Consider the following 11,123-nt stretch of genomic DNA (forward strand, 5'->3'; position numbering starts at 1 on the left):
AAAAAAAAAAATTAATAACCTTTTCCTCAAAACCAGCTTCTACTTAAATAACCTACAAAGCTGACTACGGCATACTCAGTTATGTAAAAGTAAGAGAAAGTCTCAGTGCCCTGCAAATACGATGTGTATGGAAACTACTGAATCATGGCTTGAACCACTGACTAAGCACCTGGGGAAAGGACCCAGTCAGCCCTGGAAGCACAGGTGAAGGCAATTCATCTGTGTGACAGGAATGGGTGGAGCTTGGCTGCACCTGTCTTCAACATCATTTAAGGGCTGACTGCCACTGGGGAAGGATCTGTGGTTGGAGATTCCTTTCTTGTGGAGTTTTCTCTGTGGTCTTGTATCATCAGAGATGGGTGAGTACTTATCTGTTATAACATCTTCACATCATGCTATTCTCTTTGTCCTTACATCTGCTGAATCACCATTCCACCACACTGATGTTCTTGACTGTTATGCTATAGGAAGAGGCTCTCTTTACAGCCACTAGATCCTCCACCATCTCCAGTGTGTATGGGTAGAAAAACCTGGGCAGGAGACACGCACCTTTAATGCCTAACTGTTGTATTTGGCCAGTGTAATTCACAGTAACCTACCTGAATGGTAGGGTCAGAGGTGAGCACTGCAGCAAAAACTGCTTGCTTTGGAGAGGTAAAAAGCTAATTCTAACCCAAATATCTCTGTTCCTGTGATGAGCCATGAACACCTGCTCAGCAAGTGAACTTCTACAAAGTTCACTGATTTCTCCAGGCTTTGGAGTGCATCTCTGTAGCTGATAAGCAGAAATTTTATCTCTAGATGTTTGCCTGTTCAAACCATGAAGACACTGCAAGGTGAAAAGTTATATTTTCAATTATTTTTCTTAAATTGCACGTGTAAGAGAGGAAGCAAATAAAATAGACAGAACTGCTGCTATTCAGAAGACACTCTGAGAACCAGGAAGTTAGTGTAAGATAAAATGCGACAGGGATTCCCTGGAGGGCAATATAGGAGGTAGGGAGGAGGGGATTGGATTTTCCTCACCACATCTGAAAATGAGCATCTCAGGCAACAAAGGAAAGGTGTTTGTTTAAAAACAGGTAAATTATTTATTCTGAGTTCATCGAAGAAAGGAACTAGAGAACTATTTAGAGTGCAGAGGAACATAGGTACTTGCTTGGATAACAAAGAGAAAAGGTATGAAATGTGAGAGGTAAAATAGCTACAGATGCTCACGTCATGCTGTAGTCTTTTGCTGACTCCTTAATACTTGCTACAGTTCAAGAACACATTTATGAATAGATGCTTGAATTTGAGTATCCTGCTAGTCAGTTTTTCTTAATAGAAAACGCACACCTCAGAAAACATTCATCTGTGTGACAGGTAGTATTTAACCCATGTAGGTAATAAGATACTCATGTTATTTAGCTAACAGTACTGCAGATGGAATTACAGTATGGATTCATTATAGGTACTCTTGTATATGTGATGCAACATGGTCTAACAGTGGTCAACCCAAGGGAATCATAAGACCAAAGCCCTACTTGAGAAGCGGTGTGCTGGCATGGAGGTCTCAGGAATGTCTGCTCTGAACCTCAAGCTGGATGGGGTTTATCATGATTCTTTTTCTCCCTGAGCTTGGAAAACTGGATGTGGAACAAACTTCTGCTGTGTTGATCATCTCACAATGAAATAGGAAGCAGATCCTGCTTAACATCAGAAACAATATTTAATGACTCCTACAAATGTACCTGATATTTACACACCAGTGCTTCATAGGACTGATTCCAGGTGACCTTGGCAACTTTTTTTTCAGTTCATAGTTTAAGTAATGTTTCTGCTTAGTTGCTATTTTGCTTAAGACCTTCATTCTTGTGACAAACAACCAGGGAGTTTTGTGTTGTATCATTGCATGGTTTTCTTAGTAGTGATGTGTAAAAAATGACATATGTGAAATGCAATGAAACTTTCAGGAGACTTCCAACGCTGAAGATTAAGTAAATATGATTTTATTCTATAAAGTTAAGTTCCATCACCAGCAGTTACAGTAACTAACTTGTCTGCTTTTCTCAATGTGTGGGAACTGTTGAATCATGGCCTGAACCTCTCATTGATTGCCTGAGGCAAGCACTGAGTCAGCTGCGGGAGCGCAGATGAAGGCAACTCAGCTGTGTGACTGAAAAGGGTGGAGCTTGTCTCCACCTCTCTTAGACCCCATTTAAGGGATGACTGCTACTGGGGAAGGTTCTCCTTCTGAAGATTGCTCCTCTTAAAGTTTTTTCCTACAAGTCCAGGACGCAGGTGAGCATTTTCATTTATTTTCGATTATCCCTTTACAGTGTGATAATCTGTCTAGCTATACAATCTGTAGATATCAGCCTAACCACACCACTGTTTATTTGCTGGTTATACACTCACAATGGGGATAATTCTGCCTTGGACAGTTTACTTGTTGATATATATATATATATATATATATATATATATATATCATCTATGACAGATGTTTAAGCTGACAATTTCTCATGTAAAGAGTGAAAACACTTTACTTCAGTTACACTTGATGGAAACCCCCTAACATAATCAGAAGTGGTACAGATCACAATTCCTTTATCTTACCTCTCAGACACTGATTTGGCAGCCCTATATATGATAATGGTGGAATAATTGCTTATTACACTTCTGCTGTAACGTACAAACATTGTGTAGTACAGCATTAATGTCTGACAACCCAGCTGTTATCTTTTAAAAAATACTTGCTGTCTTACTACTGTAGCTGTAACTGCTTCAACTTCAAACCAAAGGAAGAGATACTGCTCCAGGGCATTCTGACAGGGTGTTAGCTTTTGAGAAGACAGATGTTTGCACTGGAGCTGTCGGATGGTTTTAAGGCTCATGCACGTTTCAATAAATAAGTGCTAAATCACTTGCCAGGTCGTGAGTTAAAGTCCAGGCTAGAAGGTCTTCTAGAGAAATATGTCAGTGACACATAAAACTAAGAGCAGCCTGTTGTCAGCAGAAGTTTCAAATTGCCTTTTAAACAACAGAAAAAACCAAGAAGCTGTAGCTTTAGGGCTTATGAATGTGAGAAGACGTTGAGAATGTATGAAATAGATGGAGTTGCCACTCTCTGCTCCTCTCTGTTTCATTTCCTAGGAGAAATACTTCAGAAAGAGGGCAAATTTTCCCTTCCCTGAAGGCACCCTCTTCCTTGAATTCTGGGAGGTAAAGATTAAGCTGACAGATGGTATTGGCAGAAGAATGATTATGAGCTTTAAAAACCTAGGTATTTTGGCTTAGTATGCCTTTTTTTTCATGCAAATACTGACATGGATATTACATCCAATTAAGAAAGTATGAAACTATGCCATTTTGGTTACACTTCACATTGTAATCATATAATGTTTCATTAAAAATATTGAGAAAGGCTGCTCCAGAAGGGATAAAAATCAATGATGTATATGTTACTTCTGCTTTTCTGTTTTGGTACTTTATGGCATTGAAAATGGACTATGGATGTCTTGAAAATATCTCATCAAGCTGACTGAGATACTGCTCCTGTTTTTAGATCCTATCCTTACCGAAAGGACTGATTTACATTGCAATACTTGGTTATAGAGTTCTGAAATCTCCCTTTATGTGTCAGTACTTCAGCAGGGTTCAAGTTGAGATGTTTGTGATAAACCCAGACTGATTTATTTCTGGAGGTTAGGTTACATCCAGATTGGTACCACTTACTAGTTGGACTCTAAAGGCAGTGATTTGTGCCTGGTGGAGAAAATCTCTTATGCATCTCTATGTGGTGAACTCCAAGAAAATGTTTATAAATGTCCTCTCCAAACTCCAGTGCATCAATAAAAGAAAAGGAAAATAAAGTCTATTCACAGATGTTTGAAGAAAATTCATGGCTAGGATGAAGCTCATCACACCCTCCTTCCTCCTTTTGGGAGGAAGGTGCCCAGGTATTAGTTAAATAGAAAAGTGAATTTCAGGAAAAATCTATCCATCATTTCTACACTGTGAAGAGCAATTCACTGTTTGATTTGACAAGAAAATGTTTATTGAATAGTTAGCCATTAAATTGTCAATTAATTATATATTGGCTCAACTGGGATTTTTTTTTAACATTGTTTTATCTACCCATCTTCATTTATCAAAAAGAATACATCATACTCTTTACTTATCACCTAAAAATCAGACGTTCTGGCATTTGCCTATGGCAATCTTATGTTCAAAATTCTTTCATTCTGTTTTTTTTTTTTTTTAATACAAGATGAAATGTGTGTTGCAGATGTAAAATCTCCCAGGGTGCTTTCAATTAAATAGTATATTTAATTGCAAATATTTATTACGACAAAACTCATAATTATACCATACACAGAAAAATAGGTTGAAGATGGAAAAGAAATGCATTGCACCTCAGTATCATTAGCCTCAATCAGAATCAAACAAATTCAGCCTTGCTGAATTTAACAGATTTGGCACAGCAATCTGATGATGAACAGGCAGCTACTTTCCTTACACGTTAGTTCCTCTATAAGCAATATCAGTTGGATTAACTTCAAAGTTGGCATTTTTTAAGCCTTAAATATATGTTTATGTAAAACAGCCACCATTTCATACACTAGGTGGGAAGTACTGCAAATGTTAGTAAAAGCTCTTGCAGTTGCCCCAGCAACAAAGAGCCCTTCCAGCAGGCATTTGCTGTGGCTTTCATGTCTCATTATTGCTGTACTTCTATGTTTTGAGTTTTCAGTAAAGTGATCAAAATATGCGCACGTCTTTAGTTAAACAAAACAAAAAAACAAACAACAAAAAAAGAGATTAAGTGTATCAAATATTTTGCATTTATAGCAAACTGATATTCATGGTATTCCTCACTTCATTTTGTCCATTATCTAGCTTCGGAGAAGTAGGCATGCTGCTGCCTCAGTAATATTTACAGCACATGGTAAAGGTGATTTCTCTGTGCCCACACTCCTTCATTGTTGACCTGCTTGTTTGTTTTAAAGAAGAATATTCTTTTTTTTATCTAGGCTTCACCATAAAATTGCATTTAATGTCAGCAACTTCTTGACTGTGTTCTTTATAACGCTGATATTTAAAAAATGAATTTAACATTTGGAAAAATGATTATTGCTATTTATGTCTGGTGATTCTGTTGCCGAAGAAAAAATGGAAGCTGCAGGGTCTGGGTGTACACTAAGTGATAGGTGTACACACCAGACAAATAACGATGGACAACTTGATATGCTCAGATGGCTCTTAGAGCACGTCATTGTTTCAAAATCCCCAGTCTGCCAGGCTGCTTGGGATGACAGAGGTAACTATTCCTCCAATAATTGTTTCTAATATGAATTCTAACAAAGTGAAGCTCTTGAGCTGGTCACTTAGAGTTCTGCATGACAAAACTGAATTTGAGGTGGTGTGTTTTGTTCACACGATCACTCAAAATAACAGTCTAGTTAAAAGTGATCATTTCTTGAAATGCAGCCTGAGTATTTTCATTATCTGTAAACCCGGCAATAGCAATAGTTAATGGCCTTCTGAGGCAATGGGAAAATTGTCTAACGGTGTTGTGTGAAGGCCTACTGATGAGGTACAGAGAGATCAAACTCTACTCCCGTTTAAGATGTGTTGGTGCCTTGATATGAAAGTGGGACTTGTGCAGCTGGGCATACCGCACACCTCCCTTGCGCAATGCAAGCAGTGGCTAAAAAATGACACTTCATTTAGCCTTGCACCACCTCAGCAAAGGTGCAAAGCACCAAATGCACACATGGTCTTAACCCACACTCAAGTCAGCACTATAGCATCACTGTCACCATCACGTGGTCTGCCTGTGCTACCCAACCTTCTGTCCGGTCTTTGTTCTGCTGCTAGGATTCACCTTTAAAAGTCTTTCTGGAATTGTTCCAGGTGTATCACAGTGTAACGCACACCATCACTGGAAACAAAGCATTTACCGAATTACATGGTTCATGTGCTGCTTTATGCCCACAAATGGGCATAAAATATATATATATATGTGTGTGTTTGTGTGTGTGTGTGTGTACATATAGCAGCATACAACATCGTTTGAGAAAAAGTAAGTTCTGAAACATCAAAATATTTTTATATATCATATTCATATACATTTTGAATTTCTTCTGTCTTCCTTCTTTGAAATTGTGTTATATTTGCAGTTGAATCATATGCTAAATTCTCCTTGGCAGGAGTATCTTTTTACAAGACAGTTGGCTGCTTTATAGTGTGTCTCTGTATTTGGAAAATCACAGCTGGTGAGAGAACTGGCATTTCATGGAAAAATACAGAGCACATCAGGTATTTTAAGTACAAAAGTGGGCATCCAGGAAAGACAGTGGAGAGCCAATGTCAAACAAAGTGTGCATATACAGAAATTACTGTGTGCCAGGAAGTTGGAGGTGCCTATGTTTAAATTGGCCCTCAGAAACACAGTGACTTATGAGAAAAGGCTCACCTTGACATGCAGGGATCATACTTCTGTGCTTCCTTCAGCAAAACTCACCATAAAAGCCTCTGGGCACTTCCAGGTTGCATGGCATCTTTTGAGTAGGTTCCAGCTGCACGTGCAGGCAATCTCTCTCATTGTAGTACACAACAGCTACTGTAGCAGCAGCACCTAAAAGAGAATAACAGCAGAGTTACCAGTGCACTGAAAAAAGCAAGCAAAAATCAAGCGAAAGTCCAATCAGAAGCTTAAAAACTGAAACAAGTAGCATGTTACTACAAGTAGTATCACTACAGTGCCACTCATCCAGCAGAACCAATAATCTCTAATGCTATGCTCAGTGGCAATTAGCTAGCCTTGAGCAGCGGTCTAAAAAATAGAAGGCATGGTGAAAGGAAGACCACCTGTGGTGCTGGCTATTGATACTTCGAGACCCCCTTCTTCCTACAAGTGACAGTACCATTTCCAGCTGAACTTCTGATGGCGAAGGTCAGATTCCAGTAACGCAATCTAAAAAGACTGGATTGGATACATGAAAGCTATCACAGACCAAATCCTCAATTCATTTCTCATTTCTGGAGAAGACTGCTATACCCTGATGGTCACTGGAAATCCACACAGGGACTCACTGCTATCGCAGCTCCTGGAATTCAGCCTCCTCCACCAACTCACTTGAGAATTTGAGACACTAGGATTTATGATGATGCTTTGGTGAATTTTAGGCTGATTTTGTAATCTGATCTTATTTCATTTAAGAAGATGTTTACAAAATACATCTGTCTCCATCAGAACAAGATTTCTGGATTCCCATTACAGTCAATAGAAATGTGGCTAATGTTTTTAGGGAGATTCTTGGGTACTATTACTCTGCCCAAAATGCAGGCATCTACTTTAAGATCACATGGAGTATACCTTAAACATCCTGAACTAGATTCTTTATTTGGTGTAAAGAGTATAGACCAACTAGACCACTTGTACATGCTGATAGTACATTCCTTACCCTAAAGGATCAAAACATTTCAAATACAGACTAAAAACATTTCATGAACGTCCACAGGTAACAGATGAAAACCCGACTGTTTTTACTTAACAGCACACTTTACTTCATCACTCAAGTGCATTAGGGGGTAAGTAATGGCTTCCAGTAAAAAACCATTCCCAAGTGCCTCTGACAGAGTTTGCACCACCATCTTACAGACACCAGGGTAAGAACACTGGACTGGATGCTTAGGCACAGTCATGCTTTGTCCTGCTGATTCCACAAAGTGTTTGTATACAGAAAGCCATTTCTTCAATGAAAGTGAGATGTTCATGTGATCCGTTCGTTTTTAGAACAGTTAATCATAATTGATCCTTATGCAATGAATACTAAATAAGAGTTATTAATAATGAATAATAAGAATGAATGATAACAGTTTGCTCATTGGGCTATCAATAATTAACAGGGATTTGCCATTTATTGTAAGTACTGTTGCTGTTTCTGTTGCAGATTTGGACAGCACAATTTATATGGTAATTTTATGTGCCAATTACATCATGGCTATTACAATAGAGTAGAAGCAGATGATGACTTTATCAGTTTTGTTAATTTTTTCATTTTATTCAATATTAGCATAGCTTCCAATGTAAACACGATGTAGTGAAAAGAAGAAAGAAGTTTTGTGCAAGTCTAATAATTTTGGCTAGGAAAACAACTTCACCAGGCACTCACGCAGCAGAAATGAATATAATGGGGTGGAAAGAAAAGGCAGGGAGGTCAACATTAAGATGGAGCAGAAAGAAGAGCACCAGTGTTTAGTAGCTACCAACACCTGCTGAAAGCACAATGAAAGGAAGGACTACCTTTCTGTCAAAGGGTAAGTCTATTTTTCGCTAGAGAAATGGTCTGTGATACACAGTCAATGCATCTTTTGAGAAAAAAGTTTTGCTTGTAACAGTGTCCTTATATTTTTTTTTTCCATACATACAGTTGAAATGTAATATTTAAAATAAAGAACTTGGAAATATTTAAACATTCTGAAAGATTGGAAGTTTGCAATGTCAGCAATATGTCTGAATGCCTACGGTAAGGATAGCAATTGATTTCAAAGGAAAAACAATTTAACGTGTGTTCCAAAGAAAATTTCTGAATTAAATCGAAGATAAAAGATAGAGATGAGCAGGTAGACTACATGCACTTAAAAAAAAAAAAGGCTGGAGTTTTAATCATATTGTTGCAAAAAGAGAATTGGAGCTAATTGTCTACAGCACTCAACAGACTAAATAATTTTAGAAAACAAAGCCCATCTTTTAAAATATTTAAAACAATTCTACAATCTTGTCAGAACCTCCGGCTTTGATATTAATTATCATTGTTTTCAGAACTGCCTTAGATGAACCTGTTTGGCACACAGATGGCAAGTCATTTACATGAGAAAAATGAGAACTGGCCCATCTATGGATCCCTAGAGGGTGCCATGACCCATTAGCCGAGGAAAGACGACCTTTACTGAATAATAATTGAGAACTATTATCAAGATAATTACAAAACCGATTGACTGCCAGAAGGCCTAGACCTTAGATCCTCAATTTATATAGCAACTGCTCTTGATCTGCACAGAAAAAAAAATGTGCTTAGGGTTCACAAACACCATAACCTCAACATCTGCCTGCCATCTAAAGATAATGATCTGGTATTAATTTAAACAGCACAGTCATTGCAGAGGTAGACTGCATCACAAATCAGATACTTAACATAACTGGAAGGTATTGTGTTTTTGTCCAGCCTGTATTAAGAGGCAGAATAGTATAAGGTAAATTAAACTATTACAGGTCACAACATGGAAATGAATTAACGCTCTTTAACAAGGAACATAATTGCAACTCTATGCTAACTGTTCTCCTGGTATCCCATATGTGATACTGATTGGATTTCCAAATTTTCCTTACACGTGAAGTGTATTTTAAAGAGTATTTGAAAAGCAGAATTATCTAAACACATAGTACTAGGTTTCATATCTGTTAACTGATATTTAGGAATGTAGAATACTGGAAATGGTCAGCAGTCCGAAAAATTTTTGCTAGCCTTCCTCCTTCAGGAGGAAATGGCTGAAACTACTGTGACAAAATACGTCATATAAAATGCTCTCTCACCAAAAATCTGCTTCTTGATTTTTAACTTCACTACCGAGCCCTACAGTTGGGATTCTTTGAGGACTTACTCACTAAAACAATATTACAGGTGGTCATTCTTCACGGGAGACAATTTAAGTCGCAGCATGAAATTTATACAAAATCCAATTCAGATTTGAGACCTGTGATACAAAGAGCTGCCAATAGTGACAGAATGCTTGTTCTTGAATGACAGAAATGCTAACAGAGACAATTTCTAACACCTGAAGTACCTATATAAAGGATGAGGGAGAAAGAAGAGACAACGCGTTCAATTTAAGACAAGGTACACAAGCTAACATTCAGATTTATGAAGAGTTTGAAAAAATGAACTGCACACTCAGGTAAACTATCAGCCTCCCCATGCAGATTCCCCTTAGGAATCTAAAAATCTAAAAAGCCAACTGGGATCTGAGGACGTGGAGATTCTTGTACGGAATCTCTGGAATCCCACCAGTGGGCAGGTCGAACCCAATGAACGGGCTGGGTTGGACCTGAAGGGTCACTTACCCAAGGACTAATGGGTTGGTTTGTTCCACGGAAAATTCTGCTTTCGGCAATCTGCTCATGTTCAGATTCAGAGTCACCAAATTCTCAACACCCATCAGAATGGCTTAGTAGGGAAAGTTTTATGCAAGTACACTTGATTTGTTTACAGAAACAAATAACCTAGGAAGCATTTTCTTGAAATCTTTAAATATTATTGTAGTAAACGGTCTAGAGACACTCATTATGTTTTTTTCTCTAATCTTAATACAATGAAATTTTGTTTTAAAAATAAAAACCTGAATGGATATATCTTCTGGAAGAAAGGACTTCAATGGCAATCACAATAGCAATAAGAGAAGTGCCAGATGAGACAAAATGAATCAAAGCAAAAAGTGCATAAAGAGTGAAATCACCTGCATCTGGTAACTAGAGATGAGCGAGGAAGATGAACACAGTTTGGCGTTACAAGAAAGAGCAGGGATTAGGGAAGGGTAGGTGCACATATTTTTGTATGAAATCAGGGATTTATTGTTACAATAGCTGACACTCCTCTCAGAAAATATTCCCTTAAGTTTCTTAGTGTGGCATTTTGGACTTGGTTAGTGCATGGCTTAACACCATCCCACCAATGCTCTCATACAACCCCAGTGCAATTTCTGAATCTCTCAGACAGAACAAGGAAAGTCTAGATCAAAACATGCCCACTCTCCTTGAAACCAAGAAAGCTCCTCATACATGGAGAGGAGATGCCTGGTGACATCTTCTACCCGATGCAGATTTACACTTAGAACAATGTAACATCCTTTCTCTGTCGGTTGTATCTTTGTGCTGCAAACGCATCCTAGGAAGGTTTTCTTATTAAAGTTTTTTTTACCAATCACTCTATTTCCATCAATAATCTCTGTGAGGTAACACATTTTTATACGATCATCCCTCAAGAGACTCAGGTTGTATAATTAGCGCTGCTTCTGTTTTTGGCTGTTGTAAATGTAGCAGAGATCAACAAAATTGCATGTTTTTCTGTCATCCT

At 38.1% G+C, this 11,123-nt stretch overlaps 1 long non-coding RNA gene across 1 annotated transcript in view; it reads left to right on the plus strand.

Annotated features, from left to right (window-relative positions):
- The window catches only part of LOC104912692, a 76,433-nt gene extending 70,449 nt beyond the window's left edge, over positions 1-5,984 (plus strand). Inside the window, exons 7-8 of the long non-coding RNA XR_004160984.1 lie at positions 1,454-2,283; positions 3,139-5,984. This is a non-coding gene — a long non-coding RNA (uncharacterized LOC104912692). The remainder of the gene's footprint in view (positions 1-1,453; positions 2,284-3,138) is intronic.
- The last annotated feature ends 5,139 nt before the right edge of the window (positions 5,985-11,123 follow it).

Source organism: Meleagris gallopavo, chromosome 11, assembly GCF_000146605.3.
Source record: "Meleagris gallopavo isolate NT-WF06-2002-E0010 breed Aviagen turkey brand Nicholas breeding stock chromosome 11, Turkey_5.1, whole genome shotgun sequence".
In the NCBI taxonomy this organism is placed as follows: Eukaryota; Metazoa; Chordata; class Aves; order Galliformes; family Phasianidae; genus Meleagris; species Meleagris gallopavo.